This window comes from Ceratotherium simum, chromosome 9 (assembly GCF_057802395.1).
Source record: "Ceratotherium simum simum isolate JZ-2026a chromosome 9, ASM5780239v1, whole genome shotgun sequence".
In the NCBI taxonomy this organism is placed as follows: domain Eukaryota; kingdom Metazoa; phylum Chordata; class Mammalia; order Perissodactyla; family Rhinocerotidae; genus Ceratotherium; species Ceratotherium simum.
Window position 1 is genome coordinate 13,211,288 of NC_141908.1, and position 22,132 is coordinate 13,233,419.

Genomic DNA, 22,132 nt, shown 5'->3' on the forward strand with positions numbered 1-22,132 from the left:
CATCCGGCCATATAAGAAATATTGGGAATCTATAATGTGCTTAGAATTTCAATGATTTCTATTTGTAGGAGATGCAGAGATAATAAGGATGTGGCCTTTGACTTTCTTTAAAACAGGTTGAATGAGAGAAACTTTTGCTTCTAAATACTCAATACTCTGGTGTCTGTGAGCCAGTTATTCAAGACATCCACTAACCTTCTGTGGAAGATTCATTCATAGAGTATCCTCTATACACTTACTATCTCATTTGATTTAATATTCCTCACAACAATGCTTTGCTATAGGAGAGTATCTGAGATGCCCTGGTCCATCAGGAACAAGCAGTGACCTTGCTTACAAACGTAACTGTACTATAAATCCAATCTTTACCTAACAACTTCTATATTAAGAACCTTACATAAGATATGTTCACTCAGGTGTTCAGCTTTCCTCTGTGCACAGAAAAAAAGATGCAGATCACATATATGATGCTTGTTGGAGATGGGAGGAGAGCATGAACCTCACATTCAGAGGGCTGGGTTGACAAGACTGGAAAGGCATTCCAAAGGAGTCAGGCCTCAGAACATATTCATTTTCAGGAAGACTATTCTTTTTCTCTGAAGTATGAAAAAAGATGTTTTGGGCAGGTTCTTGCATATACATTAACCTTTGACATGGTTGGAGAAAATGACTGGCATTTCTCTCCTGGTAAGTTTACTTCTTTTTCTCCCAAGAACCAGCACAACATTTACTCAGTGACTCCCTGAGTGGAAGTAATGGTTAGAGATTTTCTTCTTCAGTTGAAAGGAAAACTTTTTGCTCTCTGTAACCAGTCTTAGCAGAACCCAGACTCCAGGGCATGTGTTTCTTCTACATGATCACAGCTGGGCCTTTGTGCTGGCTTGATTCAATCATACACCTCGGATCCACATGGCAGGGAAAACTAATGCATGGGCAACTGTGCATCTTTACAAAGTTGGACCATTCTCATTTTCTCTAGTGGGGGTGAACATTTTCAGCCAAAATAAGAGACTACTGTGATCTGATTTAAAAAATACCAATTTTCCAAATGAGAATGAAGTTATAAGATAACCTTTTTTGTCCCTATGATAAGCTACTTTCTCTTTTATAAACAATTTTTTGTTGACTCTATGGTGACCTAAGTTTGAAAATCTTACTGTGAAATGCTATTGTTATGATTTCCTTAAAGATCAGGTTGTGTTCAAGTCTCACACCACTGAGCTGTGAAAGTTTAAAAATAAAATATTTCAGCTTGCAAAATGTACTGATTTATCAAAGAACATTGTCTTTATGTTTCATGAGAAACTTTTTATTGGAATAATGGGAAATAGGAAAAACAAGGTTTCAGAAGTGGAAGTGGTTTTAGAAGTCACCTAGTTTGACTTCTAAAGTAAGTTTTGAATAATTCTTATGGATTCTTGAATGATCATGTTTTTTTCCATGTCATTTCAAGCTGAAGATGTTTTTAATCCTGATAGTGCTTTGAATAAAACATTTTTATCCAAATAATATGAACCCAAGTAAATGTTACTAGAGTTTTCCGGAAAAGATTCTTTTAGTCCATTTTATTTCATTAGTTAATTTTCTGTACATCATAGTTAAAAAAATTTTTATTTATTTTTATTCTGCTGAAATTATTTTCAATAGTACAATTTCTCAATTAAATTACTAATGAAAATTGATTCATTAATCGGTTTTTTGACCAAAATAAATTATTTTTATTCATCAGTTCTGACATTTTCTTTTGTTGCCATTATTTCCACTAATTCCAATTTTCCTGATTCAAATAATAGTGTGTATTTATCTCTCAGCAAATGTGAGAAATTTTGTGAGACAGAGAAAAAAAGAGATAGAATTGGGAAGAAGAGTAAGCTAAAGAATGGTGAAAAGGAGAGAAAGGGAAAATAATGAAAATATAAGAACATAAAGGAGTCAGTTAGAGAGGCATCAACATAGAAAGGGAGAGGGTGGTGTCAACACAAACCAGAGAGCCAGAAAATCATATTGGCAATATCATAGCTGGTAGCTTGATTCAGGTTCTTCTCCTGACTGAATTCAGCTCAGCCATTAGGAAGGTGAGCTTTGACTTGTCCTTCCCCTCCAGGGAAATACCTTTAGTCCCATTATTCAGTATGGTCTAATACCCAGCTGTCTCTGTTAGTTTCTGGACCTGGAGCCAAGTGGGTCTCCCACTTCTGCTCTGCATTTCTGCATTACTAAACTTCGTTCTGTGTTCGAGTGTGGCTGTAGTTTTATTACTGTTTGTCTCCATTTTAGCTACCATTGTTTTACATTTTGGTGGAAAAGAGATGGTGCCCTGAGAAGGAACTTTCAGGCTATTCCATCTAAAGACAAGTTAGGATCACATTTTAATGAATGAATGAACACAGATACACTATGTCAGGCACTTCACCATCATCATTTTAGTCACCTAGATGTACTTCATTTTATCCTTGGAGATTGGAAGTGTTCAGTGCTCTTTAACTACATTTTTACTTATCTTGAACTTTGTTTCTTTTATTATCACACTTATTCTTCTCATTTAATATTTTGAATTAAATTAATACTCTTTCTATAACATTTTAGTATCAATAAGGGATATACGATAGTGAAATAGCTCTCCTAAGTAAAACTATCGCAGTCAAGCTACAGTTCGGTAACATTGATGAGTACTACAAAATATCAGGCCCCCTAGTTGTTTACAAGATTTGGGGAGATTACAAATTATTTGGCACTTTAAGTCATTTATAAATGCACTTTTTGTTTGCTTGACAATGCTATTGGGTTTCTCACAAAATGATGATTTATGTTGGCTTTCATTTTTACATTATCCATGGACCCTAGTCAAATGCCACTGTCACCCAACAGTTCCTGGGAATTATGAATTCTACCCTTAGAGAGTTATTCCTTTAATTAGAGTGATAGAGTCTGGAATTGCTCCCATGCCTTGGCTCATAACCCCAGGGTGTCCTTAAACATTATGTTGTCATCAATTATCCAAAACAGAGCCATTATAGCCTATCCAAATCATTGAAAGATAGATGAGCTTGCCACTGAGAGAACAATGAAGCCAGCTTCATATTGAGATTCTGGCCAAGACATATCATATTTGATTTCCAGGACATTAGAGGAAGAAATAGACTTTGATTCAAAATCATGGCAAATATTGGTAAGGCTTTATTGCGCAGGATATAATTCTGAAGTTTAAGTACTTTTCTTTGGTCATCACATTGAGTAGAGAAAGCTAGAAGTTGAAATCAGACAACCAGTCTTGCATTTTGGTAGTAATTTTTATTTTTCTAATTCAATAAATATCTATCGTGTACCCACTAGGGACTTGGCACAGTCCAAGGTACTAGAAATAAAATTAAGATCAAGATTCTGCTTTTATGAAGTTTAATTGAGTAATGATAAAAATAGTTATTGAGAATGACTTCATCATGGCGGCATGAGATGATCTCTTTGTCTCTCCCCTTCAATATACAGCCAGTATAACATCCATAACTCAACAAAGGCTACATTGCCCAACACACCAGGACATTGAAGAGATCCACACATCAGTACATACAAAGGTGGGTGGATTGGAGTATATAGAGGAAATGAACCAGGAGAACAGCAGAGGTGGTGCCCAGGATCCTGGTGCCCTAGCCATGGCAGCTGAGCCAGCCACCCCCAGCCCCAGAGAACTTTGTGAGCAGCAATGGAGGTGCATGTACAATGCAACCTCCCAGGAACAGAGCAGCAGTGGAGATGGAGCCACACAGTCCTGGGCTCCCTGGCAGCAGCTCAGAGCTTGGTAGCAGTAGCAGAGGCACACACAAGACTCTGGCCTCCCAACTGCAGTGGCAACTGTGGCCACAAGGAAATGGGCAATAGTGGAGGTGGTGCTCTGTGAACCCAGCTCCCTCCCCACTCTCCCTCTTCCCCAGCTGTGGCAGTGGATCTTCTGACCCAGGTGATTCCAGATGTGTCAGAGATGTCAGCCATCCCTGTAATCCCGGCAGCCAAGTCAGCAGCCACAGTGATACTGGCAAGAGCAAGGCATCAGTGACCCCCAGAGGCACAGGCAGTGGTGACCAGAGTACTGGCAACACCCCTAATAGAGGCAATGGAGGGTGGAACATGCCATCCTCAAATATAGCCAAAGGCATCTCAGGCAAGAGAAACCAAAAGCTAGCACTATAGTGCCACCTACTGAAAAATAAAAGACCCCTGATCTCCAATCATTTGAATAGTTAGAATCAAAACAAACAAAGCTATACCTAAATAAGAAAAGTATTTGCTACAACAAGTGCGCCAGCAGAAAAATAACTCATCAAGCACCACAAAAAGCCATGGTAACACAGGATCACAAAAAGAAAATAACAATGCTCCAGAAACCAAACATAAAGTCATGGAAGAGGGGCTGGCCCCATGGTGTGGTGGTTAAGTTTGGTACATTCCACTTTGGTGGCCTGGGTTGGTGGGTTTGGATCCCAGGTGTAGACCTACACCACTTGTCAGTCATGCTGTGGCAGCAACCCACATATAAAGTAGAGGAAGATTGGCACAGATGTTAGCTCAGGGCTAATCTTCCCCAAGGAAAAAAATGAGGAAGATTGGCAACAGATGTTAGCTCAGGGCTAATCTTCCTCAGCAAATAAAAAAAAAAAAGAAAAAAGTCATGGAAGATTGTAACCTAACTGATAAAAAATTCAAAATAGCTGTCGTGAAGAAACACAATGAGCTACAAGAACATTCAGAAAAGCAGTTCAAGGAGCTCAGATACAAAATTAATGAACAGAAAAAAACTTTACCAAAGAGATTGAAACTCTAAAAAAGAACCAAAAAGAAATTCCGGAGCTGAGGAACTCAATAAATGAGATGAAGAATGCATTAGAAAGCACTGGAAATAGAGCAGATCATATGGAGGGGAGAATTAGTAAGATTGAAGGTAGAAACCTAGAAATGATACAGGTAGAAGAGAGAGAACTATGATTTTTTTAAAACTGTAGAAATTCTATGGGAATTATTAGACTCCATTAGAAAGGACAACCTAAGGATAATGGATATCCCAGAAGAAGAAGAGAGAGAAGGGAGCAGAGAGCTTATTTAAAGAAATAATAGCTGAGAACTTTCCAAAACTGGGAAAGGAGCTGGATACACAAATCCACAGAGCTAAAGGAACATCCAATTATCTCAATGCAAAAAAGACCTTCTCCAAGACACATAATAATAAAGCTGTCAAAAATCAATAACAAAGAAAGAATATTAAAGGCAGCCATGGGGAGCAGGATACAATAACCTACAAGGTAACCTTCATTAGTCGATCAGCAGATTTCTCAGCAGAAACTCTACAGTCCAGGAGAAAGTGGAATTATATATTCAAAATATTGAAAGATAAAAACTGTCATCCAAAAATACTCTATACAGCAAAGTTAGCCTCCAGATGTGAAGGAGAAATAAAGGGTTTCCTACACAAACAAAAACTGAGGAAGTTCATTGCCACTAGACCTGCCTTATGAGAAATGTTGAAAAAAACTCTCCTACCTGAAACAAAAAGGCAAAGGTATACAAAACTTTGAGCAAGGCAATAAAAAGACAGACAGACTCAAAAAATTGCAGTGCTATATCAGAATAGTTTAGTAAACACTTAATTATAACATAAAGTTTAAAAGGAAAGGAAACATTAAAAAGAACTATAACCTCTTCAATTTGTAACAAACTCACAAGATAAAAAGGGATGCTTTGCAAACATAAAAATATAGAAGGGAAAGAGAAAAAGGATGGAACCTATGTAGGCAAATGAGTATAAGATGCTATCAGCATAAAAAGGACTATATTATCTATAAGACCTTTTATACAAACCTCATGGTAACCACAAAACAAAAATTCAGAACAGAGTCGCAAAACATGAAAGGAAAAGAAAACTGAGAAACACATCACAGAAAAACCACCAAACTGAAATGGCAGACAGAAACACAAGGACAAAGGAACAATGGAAATATAGAGCAAGCAGTAAACAAAGTATAAAATGGCAGTATTAAGTCCACATATATCAATAGTCACCTTGACTGTAAATGGACTAATTCACCAATCAAAAGATACAGAGTGGCTGCATGGATTAAAAAGCAAGATCCAACAATATGCTGCCTCTAGGAGACCCATCTCAGCTCTGAAGACAAACATAGGCTCAAAGTGAGGGGATGAAGATGATACTTCAAGCAATTGGCAACTAAAAGAAAGTGGGTATAGCCATATTTATATTAGACAAAATAGACTTCAAGCCAAAAAATACACCAAGAGATAAAGATGGGCGATATATAACAATAAAGGGGACAATCTATTAAAAGTTATAAAATTTATTAATATATATTCATCTAACATAGGAGGACAAAAATACATAAAGCAATTATTAACATATCTAAAGGGAGAAATTCACAGCAACACAATAATAGTAGGGGACTTTAATACAATGGATAGATCATCCAGAAAGAAAGTCAAGAAAGAAACATCAGTCTTAAACAAAACATTAGATCACAGGGACTTAATAGATATATATAGAACATTCCACCCAAAAGCAGCAGAATACACATTCTTCTCAAATGCACATGGAAAATTCTCAAGGATAGACCATATGTTGGGAAATAAAACAACAATAAATTTAAGAAGATTGAAATCATATCAAGCATCTTTTCCAACTGGAACAGGAGGAAACTAGAAATTAACTACAAGAAGAAAGCTGGAAAAGTAGCTAATTTGTGGAAACTAAACAATGTGCTACTAAACAACTATTAGATCAATTAAGAAATAAAAAAATAAATCAAAGAATACCTGGAGACAAATGAAAATGAAATATGACATACCAAAATCTACGGACTGCAGCGAAAACGGTAGTAAGAGGAAAGTTTATAGCAAAACAGGCCTACCTCAAGAAACAAGAAAAATCTCAAGTAAACAATCTAACACTACACCTAAAGGAAGTAGAAAAAGAAAAACAAATGAAGCCCAAAATCAGTAGAAGGAAGGAAATAATAAAAATCAGTGTGGAAATAAATGAAACAGACGCTAAAAGAAAACAGAAAAGATCAATGAAAGTAAGAGTTTGTTCTTTGAAACAATAAACAAAGTTGACAAACATTTAGCTAGCTTCACTAAGAAAGAAAGAGAGAAGTTTCAAAAAATAAAATCAGAAATGAAAGAAGAGAAATTACAACAGATACCACAGAAATACAAATGACTGTAAGCAAATAGTAGAAAAAGCAATATGCCAACGAATTGGATAACCTAGAAGAAATGGATAAATTCTTAGAATCATATACCTTCCAAAACTGAATCAAGAAGAAATAGAGAATCTGAATAGAGTGCTCGCTAGTAAGGACATTGAAACAGTAATCAAAAACCTTCCGAAAAATAAAAGTCCAGGACCAGATGGCTTCTCTGGTGAATTTTACCAAACATTCAAAGATTTATACATATCTTTCTCAAATTCTTCCAAAAATTCAAGAGGACAGGACACTTCCTATCTCATTTTATGAGGCCAACATTAACCTGATAACAAAACCAGGCAAGGACAACACAAAAAAAGAAAATTACAGGCCAATAATGCTGATGAACATAGATGTAAAAATCTTCAACAAAATATTAGCAAATCAAATACAACAATACATTAAAAGGATCATACACCACAATCAAGTAGGATTTATTTCAGGGATACAGGGATGGTTCAACATCCTCAAACAATCAATGTGATACACCACATTAACAAAATGAAGAATAAAAATCACATGATCATCTCAATAGATGCAAAGAAAGCATTTGACAAGATTCATTTATGACAAAAACCATTTATGACAAAAACTCTCAATAAAATGAGTATAGAAGGAAAGTACCTCAACATAATAAAGGCCGTATATGACAAGAGACAGCTAACACCATACTCAATGGTGGAAAACTGAAAACTATCCCTCTAAGAACAAGAATAAGACAAAGATGTCCACTCTTGCCGCTGTTACTTAACATAGTATTGGAAGTTCTAACCAGAGTAATTAGGCAAGAAAAGGAAACAAAAGACATCCAAATTGGAAAGGAAGAATAAAACTGTCAGTATTTGCAGATGACATGATTTTATATATGGAAAATCCTAAAGAATCCACAAAAAAGCTATTAGAAATAATAAATAAATATAGTAAATTTGCAGATTACAAAATCAACATGCAAAAATCAGCTGTGTTTCTATACACTAACAATGAACTATCAGAAATAGAAATCAAGAAAACAATCCTATTTACAATCACAACGACAACAAAACACCTAGGAATAAATTTAACCAAGGATGTAAAAACCTGTATGCTGAAAACTATAAGAAAATGTTGAAAGAAATTGAAGAAGACACAGAGAAATGGAAAGATATTCCACGATCCTGGATTGGAAGAATTAACATAGTTAAAATATTCATATTACCTAAAGCAATCTACAGATTCAATGCAATCCCTGTCAAGATTCCAACAACAATTTTCACGGAAATAGAGCAAAGAATCCTAAAATTTATACAGAACAACAAAAGACCCCGAATAGCCAAAGCAATCCTGAGGAAAAAAAACAATGCTGGAGGTATCACACTCTTTGATTTCAAAGTATACTACAAAGCTAGAGTAATCAAAAAAGCATGGTATTGGAAAAAAAATAGATAGTTCAATGGAACAGAATTAAGACCCTAGAAATAAACCCACACATGGACAGCTAACTTTCAACAGAGGGGCCAAGAACAGAGAATGGAGAAAGAAAAGTCTCTTCACTAAATGATGTTGGGAAAACTGGACAGCCACATGCAAAAGAATGAAATTAGACAACTATTTTGCACCACACATCAAAATCAACTCAAAATGGATTAAATACTTGAATGTAAGACCTGAAATCTCAAAACTCCTAGAAGAAATAGCTAGTATAGTCTTTGACATTGGTCTTAGCAAACAAAGTATGTCTCCTCAGGCCAGGGAAACAAAAGCAAAAATAAACAAATTGGACTATGTCAAACTAAAAAGCCTCTGCACAACAAAGGAAACCATCAACAAAGTGAAAAGACAACTTATCAACTTGGAGAAGATATTTGGTAATCATACATCCAACAAAGGGGTAATACTCAAAGTACTTAAAGAACTCATAACTCATACAACTCAACGACAAAAAAACAAACAACCAGATTGAAAAATAGGCAGAGGATCTGAACAGACATTTTTCCAAAGAAGACATACAGATAGCCAATGGGCATATGAAAAAATGTTTGACATCACTAATTATTAGGGAAATGCAAATCAAAACCACAATGAGATATTACCTCACACCCATCAGAATGACCATTATTAAAAAGAGAAAAAATAACAAGTGTTGGAGAGGACATGGAGAAAAGGGAACCCTTACATGCGGCTGGTAGAATGTTAAATTGATGGTACCACTATGGAAAACAGTGCGGAGACACCTAGAAAAACTAAGAATAGAACTACCACACAATCCAGCTATTCCATCCACTTCTGGTTATTTATCCAAAGAATACAAAAACACTAATTCAACAAGGTATATGTATGTTCATTTCAACATTATTTACAATAGCCAAGACATTGAAACAACCTAAATGCCCATCAATGGATGAGTGGATAAAGGAGATGTGACATACATTACATATAAATATCACAATATATATCACACATATATAGTGTGCGTATATATACACACAATATATACACACATATATATACACACACACTATATATGTGTGTATATATATGTGTGTATATATATGTATTATATGTGTGTGTGCGTGTATGTACTATATATACTACTTAGCCGTAAAAAGTGAAATCTTGCCATTTGTGACAACATGGATGAGATTTGAGGGTATTACTCTAAGTAAAATAAGTCAGATGGAGAAAGACAAATACTGTATGATTTTACTCATATGTAGAAGATAAAAAAACAGTAACAAATACATAGATACAAAGAATAGGTTGCTGGTTACCAGAGGGGAAAGCGAGTGGGGGGAGGGCAAAAGGATCATTTGTACGGTGATGTATGTAAACTAGACTTTTGATGGTGAACGCAATGTAGTGTGTACAGTGGTCGGAATATAATAATGTACTCCTGAAATCTATGTAATATTATAAACCAATGTTACCTCAATAAAAGTAGTTACTGAGTTACAATTGTGACGAGTGCTACAGGGAAGAAGAGCCTGCTGAAAGTGCCTATCAGGAGAAAGCCTAACCTAGGTTAGGAGGAGAGGCTGGGAGAGGTTTAGGAAGGTTTCCCTGAGGAAATAACATTTAAGAGGACACTTGAAAGCATCGATTAAAGACAAGTCAGGTAAGGACAAGATGCAAAGAAGTGCTGAGAGTTCCAGACAGAAAAACAGCATGTGGGATTCCTCCGGCAGGCGTGGTTAGTATACCCAGAACATGCAGGGTCTGTGGCCCATGCAAGCTGCTTATCTCTCTGAGTTTAAATGGCCTTTTCCATGAAATGCCATGATAGTGATACCTTTCTAGGACTGACTTTCAAAAAACAATGAGTTTATATACATCATCTAGTGCCTGTGCACACGTATATACAAACACAGAAGATTGCAAAATACAATCACAACTTTGACATTTGAAACTGAATTTTAGGGCCGGCCCCATGGCTTGGCGGTTAAGTGCGCGTGCTCCGCTGCTGGCGGCCCCGGTTCGGATCCCGGGCGCGCACCGACGCACTGCTTCTCCAGCCATGCTGAGGCCGCATCCCACATACAGCAACTAGAAGGATGTGCAGCTATGACGTACAACTATCTACTGGGGCTTTGGGGGAAAAAAAAATAAATGAAATCTTTAAAAAAAAAAAAAGTTTAAAAAAAAAAAAAGAAACTGAATTTTATGTGAATTGTAGAATTTTAGAAGTAGGAAGAGTCCTAAAAATCATCGTGGGCAACACTTTCTTTACAGATGAGGTCAATAAGATTAGAGTATTTTATTTTCCCCAGATTAAAATGTTGCTTAGAGGCAGAGCTAGCAGTGCATTTTCTGATCTTAAATTCATTGCTCTGTCTCTTATATAGTGAGTTTCTAAATGAATCATTTGTTTACATCACATATTACTCAAGATTACGTATTAACTGTTGAAGTCAAAATTTGAACCCAGATCTTCCTAATAGTAAAACCCATGTTCTTTAAGCGAAATCATGATGATGCTCGGCAAATTAATGAACCAAATTATATAAGTAAATGAGTGGATGAATGAGGAAAGCTATACAGGCAGTATTATGAGTTTAGGCATGTTTTGATTGAACAAACAATAATAGTTTTGAGAAGAACATTGTTATTATCCAGACTTTTTTAAAATAGAATTCAATTCTGGTTACATGAGATTAAAAGGAGATTTATTGTAAGAATTTAAAATTGGCGGGAGGCTTGGAAAAAAAAGAATTAAGAGTTTAGCAGCAAGAGCAATTGGACCAGGATTTTCTGCTGCCTTCACTATGGACTCCATGGCACTAAGAACTCCAGTCCTTCACTCTGTGCTTCTTGATCTAGAGTCAAAGACTTTAGCGGGAACATCTGATTGGCAAAGGAAGGGTCAAATATTTCTGCCAGGGAGACAAAAGAACACCAACCTTCAATTTCTATTTAGGAAGTTAAGATATTATGTCCCATTAATATTATAAGCAGTGAAGAATTTCTATAAAATATGAAGGGAGACTGGATGTTTGACAACCAAAATAATAAAATATTCCACAACAGCGCTTTTTCTGAATACTGATAAAAGTAGGAAGTAAAGTAAAAAATAAGCTTAAGTAAACTAATACTTTAATGTGTCTTAGAAGAGTATTCAGCGATATGAGATAGATGAAAGTTAATTCTAAACAATTAGCTAAAAGCAAGAGAAAAGAGAAATCAACATCAATAAAGTTTGAGATTCTAAAGGCCTAACATAAATGAAAGCAAAGAATTAAATATGCAAATATCTTGTGTTACTTGAATAATAGCAGCTTGAGTATTCATCCACTGACCTATTACATGAGAGTATAGAAATGTTAGTGAGGGAGAAAAGAATAAAAACTAAAGACTTAATATGTATATATTTTTTTGAGAATTACAGCTGTGTTATAGAGGCAGTAAAGATCACTACAAAGCACTCAAATAAATTATTTATATTGTGGGAATGAATAATAAAAATGTCCATCATATTTTTGAGCTAACAAAAAAACACACATACACAGATAAAATGAGTTGTTTTCTGTTCTTTTTTTTTTACAAAATCTTTTTTTATATTATGTATATAGACAGAATAAGGGTTCTAAAATATGGGAAACAACAGTGCATTTTTTAAAAATTATATGCAGGCACCTGTATTCATAAGAAAGGATTTTGTAATAATTAGCTGGAATAAAGGTTGTATTACTTGTGTGTCTCATCTTTCCCTCATTCTATGTCTTCTATCACTACCAACAGTGAAAAGGTAGTCGATTCAATTCTTTTTATCTCAATGAGGTACTTTGACAAGGAGGTCTTAAAATTCTACTATACTCACAGGTCACAGAATGCTGTTCTCATCTTCTCAGAGGATTTGAAGATGTGCCAAAGGTTATGGGTGTTTCCCGCATGCGAATTTCTAGAGGAGTGTCGTAATAAAGAATCCAGACATTCTGTCTACTGTCTGAACTTTTTTCATACCCCATGTGTATTTATTGATATCACAACTCTTCTTGAATGGCACAGTACTTTCTCTCCAAGACTTGAACAAACTAACAATTAAAGAAAGATGTACAGAACAGTAGAAAGAAACATAATCAATAACAGTTACCACATACTGAGGTCTTCGCATGGTACCAAGTGAGCACCTTATATGGATTCACTCATTTAATCTTTATAAAGACCCTCTAAAATACATACTATTTTCCCAAGTTTCTGTGAAAAAAAATAAGGCTCAAAGAGTTTTAGTTAGCTAAGAATAACTAAATTGTTCAATGTCACACAGATTCTAAGCAGTGGATTTAAACATAGGTCTTTTGTGGACTAAGTCCATCCTCTTAACTGCTCCCCTTCGGCCTCCAAATTGTCATGTTTTTTCTTTTTTTTTTTTAACCTACCTCTAGCAATGAAGTATGCTTTCATCAGATTTATTTTGTGCCTCCTTTTTGTGTTTCAGCATTTGGACTTTACAGTTAGGCTAGAAAATATTAGAATAGAGACCAAGCTTTGTACATCAGACATATCTGGGGAGCATTTTCATCAGCTATGGAGACTTTGGCCCTGTCACCTGGAGTTAGGCAGGTTTGAGGTATGGCTATCTTGAGTTGCCAAATAGGGTAAAGTTCTCCTAATGATATTAACCAAAAACATTAGTTTGTTTGGGGTACCTTTCAGATTCCCCATTCTTCTAATCCTTTACTGATTATTCTCTCTGGTGTGTACATGACCATCTGCAGATTAAACATGACTTTCATCAACAGCTATTTATTGTTATTCAGGATACATGTAAATACTATATAAGTTTGAATATTATGATCATGTACCCCTCACAGAATGAGATCAGTGCCATGAAGACTATCCTTCTCCTGCTGTCAAAGTAACATACACACAAATATTTGAAATCTCAGTATCCAGGGGCGAACATTCTGGCATGGTGGTGTGAAATGATCAAAATATTCCTTCTCCAGCAAATATAAAACTGGGAAAATGATCCAAAACAATCACTTTAGGGCTCTGGAAGTCAACCAAAAGCAAACAACAAGTTGAGAAGCACTTATTCATATAAAGCTACTAGAACCCTGGTCAGGACAATGAGAGCTACAGCCTTCTTCCCTGGGGCTGTTCTTATTCCCTTTGTCCCATTCAGGACAAAGTCCATGATAGTTTTTCCAGGATGCAGCTGGCTCTAAAAATCAGTAGCCATGCTGCCAGAGGGGCTGATTTGATTTGGTGTCAAGGCCAAAAATCATGCTCACAGTATTAGTAAAAGTAACAATATTGGGATGAAATGAACAGAGAAATCTGCACGTCTGTCAGCTCAAGGTTGAGAACATGTCAATAAGCCATAAATTTAGTGGAGAGAACCTCGAGATGAGAGAGCCATAGAGGGACCAGATCAGCTCCTCATACCTCCCTGACTGACTAAGGAAATAAGCACACTTGCAAGGAAGATCAAAATGAGGCCAGAAGAAAGTGAAAGTCTAGGTCAATTTGAGAACTGGCTGGATTTTGAATGCATTCTACAGACACAGTCTTTCAGGAGAGGATGAAAACCTTGTGGAATCAATGTGTTCAAGCCAACCTCTGCCCAAAATATTGACTGGCCACTAAATCATAATGACACAAGGGTGACCCTCAGATAATTGGGTTAAAAAACAAAAATAAAGATATAATAACTGAGCAAAGACATCAGTGGCCATACATCATGGGAGTTTAAATCCAGGCAAGTTATGAAACAAACAACAAACAAAACACAAAACACATTCCCTAAGGAGGAAATCAGAGTTGAGTAGCTATAATAGATTATCTAAAATGTCTGGTTTATAATAAAATAATTATGACAAATGATAAGAAAAAGGAAAATGTAATCCATACTCAAGGAAAAAACCAAACAAACAGTTAATGGAAAATAAGAGGTTGGATTCAGCAAAACATAATTATATTCAAAAAATTAACGGGAATAAATTTAAAATAAATAAATCCCTATTCAAATAATTTAAGGAAAATATGATGATGATAACTTGATAAACAGGGAAGAGCGGTAAGAATGTAGAAATACATATTTTAAAAAATAAATTGGAAACTCCAGAGTTGAAAATTATAACTGAAATGAAAATTTCACTTGGTGTGCACAACAAAATATTCAAATGGTGGAAGAAGGAACACATGAACTTGATGATAGATCAATAATATTATTTAATGTGAAGAATAAATATTGAGGAAAAATAAACAGAGCCATAGAGATCTGTGGGACAACAACAAACATATCAATATTCATGTAATGGGAGTTCCAGAAGAAGAGAAGAGCAAGTGGTACAAAGAGTAGTTGAAGAGGGGCCAGCCCAGTGGTGTATTGGTTGGGTTCATGCGCTCCACTTTGGCGGCCCAGTGTTCACAGGTTTAGGTCCTGTGTGCGGATCTATGCAACGCTTATCAGGGCAGGCATCTCACATATAAAGTAGAGGAAGATGGGCACAGATGTTAGCCCAGGGCCAATCTTCCTCACATACACACACACAAGGAAGTAGTTGGAGGAATAATGACCAAAGACTTCTCAAATGTTATGGAAAACTATAATCTATAGATCAAAGAAGCTTAATAAACATGTAGTCAGATAAACACAAAACATTTACATCTAGACATTTTATAGTCAAATGGCTAAAAGATAAGACAATGAGAAAATCTTGAGAGTAGCAAGAGAAAAATGATATTATACACAGGAGAAATGACAATACAATTCATGCCTGGCTTCTCATCAGAAATAATGGAGATTAGAAAGAAGCAGAATGACATATTGAAAAGGTTTAAGAAAATAAACCAAAAAAATCTTAACCAATAATTTTATATCCAACAAAACTATCTTTCAAAAATAAAAGAAAAATAAAGCAAAAAACCAAAAATATTCATTGTAGCAGACATGCTTTACAAGAAATACTGAAGGAATACCTTTAATGTGAATAATGACACCAGACAGTAACTTGAATATACCAAAATAAATGAAAATCATCGGAAATAACAGGTATGTGTAAGTAAATATAAAACACAGTACTTCAAAAAAATTTTTTCTCTTTTGAATTTGTTTTAAAAATATGAGATTTTATAAAGCAATAAACATACCATTCAACTCGTTGGGTTTATAACATATATAGATGTATGATATATATTGAAATAGCACAAAAGAAGTAGGAAATGGATCATTATTAGAACAAAGTTACTATATGTTATGGAATTACATAATTATTAACCTGAATTAACTTGTGATAAATTAAGATCTATATTGTAATCCTTAGACCAACTCCTAAGAAAATAACTTTAAAAATATATTTAAAAAAACAAATGGAATTAAAATGGTACACCAAATATATTTGTTTAACATGAACAAAATATGTCAGTGCCATGTCTCAATAAAGAAAAATGAAAGTCACATATCTGGAAATAAAATTGGTATCAGTAAATTACCTTTATTTATTTTTACCTCCTTTTATCGTTTCTTTGAATAATCCAAGATAGACATATTCATAAGCACAAGCCTAGCTTGCTACAATCCTATGACCTTCTGAGATTGTGGAGTGCTGGGGAAGAGGGAGAATCTCCCCGCCGCCTCCACTGCCCTTTCCCTTAAGGTTCTTATGGCTGGCCAAATAATTTAAAAGGCAGGTTAGCAGGAGAAAATTAAACAAATTTTAATAACGTGTATACATAGGAGAAACTCAGGGAAAAAAAACTGAGCAACTCAGCCATTGTGACTAAGCTACTTGCTTAAGCCATCTTCAGCTAAATACTAAGAGGGTGTTGGGGGTAGTGGTTTGAGATTTCGGAGAGGAGCAAGACAATTTACATGGAGATGAAAATGCAAATGTTTGTCAGACGACTCTTTACTGGGCCACCTATGGAGAATGTAGCCCAGCCCAAGAGACAGAATTTTGATAAGATGGGCTTGTTGGTGCCTTTCTTATCACACATATTTTACATTATACTATAGCTGTCATATGGTAGTGGCTCCTTCCTGGAACAGGCCTTCTATGTTAAATTCTTTTAGGCAGTTTGGGGGGAGCTCCAATGTTTTTCCTGAGTCTTCTGAGCCTTTATTGTCGTCAGCTCAAAATAATCCACATACCAGTGGGGTGCATCTTGGGGTGGCCTGCCCTGAACTCCATCAGGAGGTTTTCCTTTTTCTACATTTTTCTCTCTCAGGGGTAATTTATCCACTAGTAGTTGTAAATTGGCTGTGTCTACAGGAGGAGGTGAGTTCAGAGTCTGCTTATGCTGCCATCTTGACTTCTCTCCAGTTTCTTCCTTTTTATGTTAAAAATTTACTCCTTTCACAAGGTGAAAACATGAGAGACTTGAGCATAGTTAAAGGATCTGAAAGAATGACTTGTCTAGGGAGGAAAAGGAGTTAGCATGAGAATGCCGTGTAGGAAGAGAGGGGAACAGGAGATGGAGAGTAAATTAATCATAGTGAGGAGCAGGAGTTGGAAAACATGTTTATTCTCTAAAGAAGTTTGCTTGGGATGGTGATAAAATCAAAATTTCCTTGACCTGGTAATGAGTTTCTTTTGCAGACTTTATTATACCTGGCTCTAGCTATATACGAGACTTACCAAGGTTATAAGATGCTTTATGAATGAACTCTGATGCCCTTTGACTTAGTTTAACAATATTTTCTACTGCACTTGTGTAATAACAACTTTCTTCACAACTTGCAAACATATATTCCTAATTGCTAGATGATAGCAGATAGAAAAAAATAAAAAGAATATGGCATTTTGGAAGCAGTACAAATTGAATGGAAATGAGAAAATTCTGCAAGGATGTAATTTACTTTTTAGACTACCTCATGTGCTTTTTAGATATAATCAGTTCCTGACACATTTCTGAATGGTGCCTTTGTCGCGTATAAACTCCCTTTTAAATAGGGGTGAGGAGAGCTAATGGTTTTCTTTATCAAAGCTAGAATTGGATTATAATGCAAACATAAATATAGGTGAATATATGCAAAAAACTGTAAATCACACAGAAACAAGTGTTGGCTTATGCATGGAAGCTATTATGGTTGAGTTTTCTTCTGAAGCCTAGTTCTCAGTCTATAAAAACTTCTTTGTAAGAAACGTTTAATAACAGACCAGTTCTCCCTTGTAGGTTCATGGAATACTCTCACCAGTTCTCTTCAAGCTGTGTTCTGAGATGCAATGGACAAACACTTAAGTGACATAAGAGATGAGAAGTAAGAGTGCCCTTGCCTTATATGGGATCATATGATGCCACAACAGAAATGACACTGGGAAATTTAGCCTAGAGTTTAGAAGTTTGAACTGCAAAAGACCAAAGAACAAATTCAGGATTGGTGGAATTGAGTCAATATTCAATCTTGAAAACACAGTTATTATCTTTTTTATTTCAACTTCTTTTCACAAATGTTTATCTAACATCTGTTATGAGTAAAACCGATTGATAGAATGATATTCTATCTATGCTGCTTATTCTTTTGTTAGAATCCTATCCAAAGATTAAAATGTAGGAGAGAGGGAATGTGCCTATATTTAGAATAACTCATATAGAATGGATTTCCCCAAAGTGAAATCTAACACAGTTCAAATACACAGTAGGTATTTAGTAAAATTTATTGAATGAATACTCAATAAATCATTGTTATTTGGTCTAGAGATTATCTCTCCAAAGAGAGAAAATTCACTTTTTTTTTTTACAGGACAAATGTTTCAATAACTATTAATGTGATTTTTTTCCCTTAGATTTCTTGAGTACATGACTTTCACCCTAGTTGACCCACAGTATCCATATCCCTGGGATGTGAGAAGGAGAGAGAAAATTAGGAATATTAGTCTTCAGCCTCTTACACCCAAAAATAGGATTTTGCAGCAAGACAATTGTGTTCAATCTAAGCTACTTTCTTGAGAAAGAACTGCCTAAATTCTATTTTGGTTTTCGTTTTTAAGCATATTAGAAGACAGGAATGTCGGATTAGATTTTACATAAGGAAAGCTAAATAGAAAGAAAGGTGAAAGTTAGACCCTTTCCTGAACTAAGGTGTTAAGAAAAGGAAAAGAAGAAAAGAGGGAGGAGAATGAAAAAGCCAGATAAATATCTAACTTAGAGAGGGAGAGCTGCCTTAGATACTGTGAGAAGAGCACCGAGAAATCATTTGCTAGGCTACTGAAAGATCAGCTCATAAACTTCCTGTTCCATCAATCATGTTGGGCAGTGTGGTCAGGCAGAGGGGGCTGCAGCAGCTTAGCCATCTTGGTCCTTCTCAGTTCCGGTGTAGTATAGATGCTGATCTGCCGGCCTGGTTTGCCAGTGGCCTGCTGTGAGAGAGCACTGGTGGAAGAACAAGGGGTCCTCGCACTGAAGGATGTGGGTAGACGTCCATTCCAGGGGACAAAATAGAGGATGGACCAGGAACAAGCACCAGTTGAAGCTAAGTTGAAGTGAAGTCTCAGGGAGTATCCCCAAACCATTGCTGCATCCTAGAGAGACCAGACGATGAGTTAAACTGGCTGCAGATCTCTCCACCTTTGTCATGCAATGACCAGAGAGATGCAAAAAAAATATTATTCTGGAGATCCAATGGTTGGCAAGAGGTTAGAGAAGCCCTACCTTTCACTTCCTGAAGCGCATGGAACCTGCTTTACCATACATTTAGATGTCAGGGAAAAGAGTCCGGGAGATGGGGGAGCTATTCCAGAGACTGAGCTCTTTCATGCCAGAGATACTGAAACCTCCTCCTTAGGGAAGTTTAATTATTGAATTGGACTAAAATTTAGTCCAGATTAGATATCTAGTAATTTTTTTCTTGCTAATTGGGGTACGAAGCCTTATATAAAAGAACATATTCAGTTTAGTCAAGAACAAAGAAATTACCTTTTATTTCAAATGTCTAAGTGGCATTATGAGCCAAAATTTATGATCTGAAGCCCCTCTTCCTCCATACAATGTTAATTTAAAAATGAGAATTCGTCACTGAAAAGCAACAAACATTGACAGACCATGCTCTTTTTTTTCCCCCAAAATCAGTTGGTTTCTTTTTTTTCTGAGGAGTTGAATCTTCCAGAAGAAGTCTTTCTTTTTTTTTTAAAGATTTTATTTATTCATTTTTTTCCCCCCAAAGCCCCAGTAGATAGTTGTATGTCATAGGTTCACATCCTTCTAGTTGCTGTACGTGGGACTCGGCCTCAGGGTGGACGGAGAAGTGGTGCCTTGGGGCGTGCCCGGGATCCGAACCCGGGCCGCCAGCATCAGAGCGCACGCACTTAACCACTAAGCCACGGAGCCGGCCAGAAGAAGTCTTTCAAAACAGATACATGGTTGAATAAGACAGAGTTCTGCGTTTTCTAGCAAGAAGTGGGGGATAGTCACAGAATCTCACCTTTATAGCGAAACATGTTAAGTGTGACAGTGTTATTTATACAAAATGTCACAAGAACCCAGAGGCAGCGTGACTCCCTGTGTCAGGGGAAATTTTGCAACTGAGGTAATGTTTGACAAAGGCCTTAAAGAGCTGGTGGTAACTGGTCAGAATGGGCAGAAGGGAGAAGGATATCCCAAACAGCTCATTTAAAAGCACAGAACTGAACAAAAACCAGGCATGCTTGGGGACTCGGAGAGTTTGTTGTGTCTGAAACATATGGAGCATACACATAGAAGTGGAGAATGATTAGTTTTAAGGATAGAAGCAATGAGCCAGAAATACAAGCCTGTGTACAATTAAATATTGAGTAGTGAGGCATTTGATATTTGAGTATTATGGGAGCTATAAGTATTATGGGAGTTTAGAAAAGAGAAAAGCTAATGAGGACAGAGTTCTCAGTGAAGGCTTCATGGAGCAGACATGTGATTTCTTCAGATGCCCTCAGCATTATGATTCTTACGTTAGCAGTACTCTTATTATACCTCATGAAATCAATGGGTACCAGTCAATTAAAGCATCATAACAGAAGGAACCAACATGTGGACTTTCTGATTGAGATTCGTGGCTGTTAGGCTCTCTGATCCAGCTGCAGGTGTGGGAAAAGACTAGTTTTTTTGGCTGCTTCAACTATGGTAGCATTTTCTAAGACTGCTTCTCAGGGACAACTTCCATTGGTGGTTAATAGGTGCTTCCTATAAAAAGACTTTTTATACAAAACTCAGTGAGCTTCTGAGATGACCTTTATTAATATTCTAATAGGTGTTGGGATGCTCCAAGTGGTGGTAATGTAAGCAGTGTTTCTTGAACAAATTTAACCACAGAACCCTTTCCTGGAATATCTCACAGGATTAACCTTCCGCAGGACAAATTTTAAGAAACACAGATATGGTTTGGCTATTGACAACAGGAGAATCTAGCATATCATTTGGCAAGAAAATAATTCAAAATATAACAGAGTGCCCTACCAGAGAGTGGAGTTCTGCAAAAGGAAATACGGAAGCAGGTGATATTTAAGGAGAGAAGTAAGGAAATGTGCAGTTTTTATTGGGAGTGCTTCACAGTCTCATACCTGTCCCAACTTATAAAAAAAGTATTAGCTTTTTTTTGAAAGCTATAGACTTTTTGTTTTCCTTTCTTGTCTCTGAAATTTGACATTCAAGCTTTTGACTAGCTGCTCTTCAACATCTCCTTCCCTGCCCTTTCATGTTTGGTTCAGCACCTCAGCTCTAATGTTCTCCTCGCTATATCCCCCTCCTTTTCTCTGATGGCTGAATTTAAGAACTCTCCTTTGACCAGATTCAGGAATTAAACTTACAGGTCTATCTTATGAGATTGTAGGTAAGAAATTCCGTCACTCTCCTCAAGATCCTCAATAGAGGTGGGCTGGGGGGATCAGCTGTTTAAAGCAAAGCAAGGCTAGTGTATTAGAAAAGGGCCTCTTGTCCTAGGGACAATACCCATAGAGTCTTGGCAAAATCTCAGCTCCGAAATGGTTTGAGTAAGCGTTCAGGCAAAGATATAAAGATTAGAACCTAGCTACCTGAGCTGGGAGCAAGGTAGGAACTGGAGTGCAAAGTTAGTCATCCTTGCAGCAACAGTGACTTGAAGTTCTATTCTAGTATATTAGTCTAGAATTTCTGAAATTCCAACTGCTTGAGATCAGGATTGGTTTAAATGTATATCTTCAGCTTCAATGCTGAGTTCCAATTGCCAACTTCACATTTCTAGTTGGATGTCTAAGACATATCCCAAACTTAGAATTTCTAAAAGTGAACTTTTGATCCCCTCTCCCCCATTGTTAATCCTTATGCTGCTACAGTTTTTCCTATCTCAATAAATGCCATCACCAATAATCCATTTTCTCGTGACCTCAAAGTAAAGTCTAAGCTCTGGCAAAGATCTTTCCTACTTTGGGAATTTTACAATTAATTTCATCTCTTAAACTTTTCTCCCAGATATTATGTTTTGGTCTTGCATATCATTTAGTTCTGTTTTTTTTCTTTTA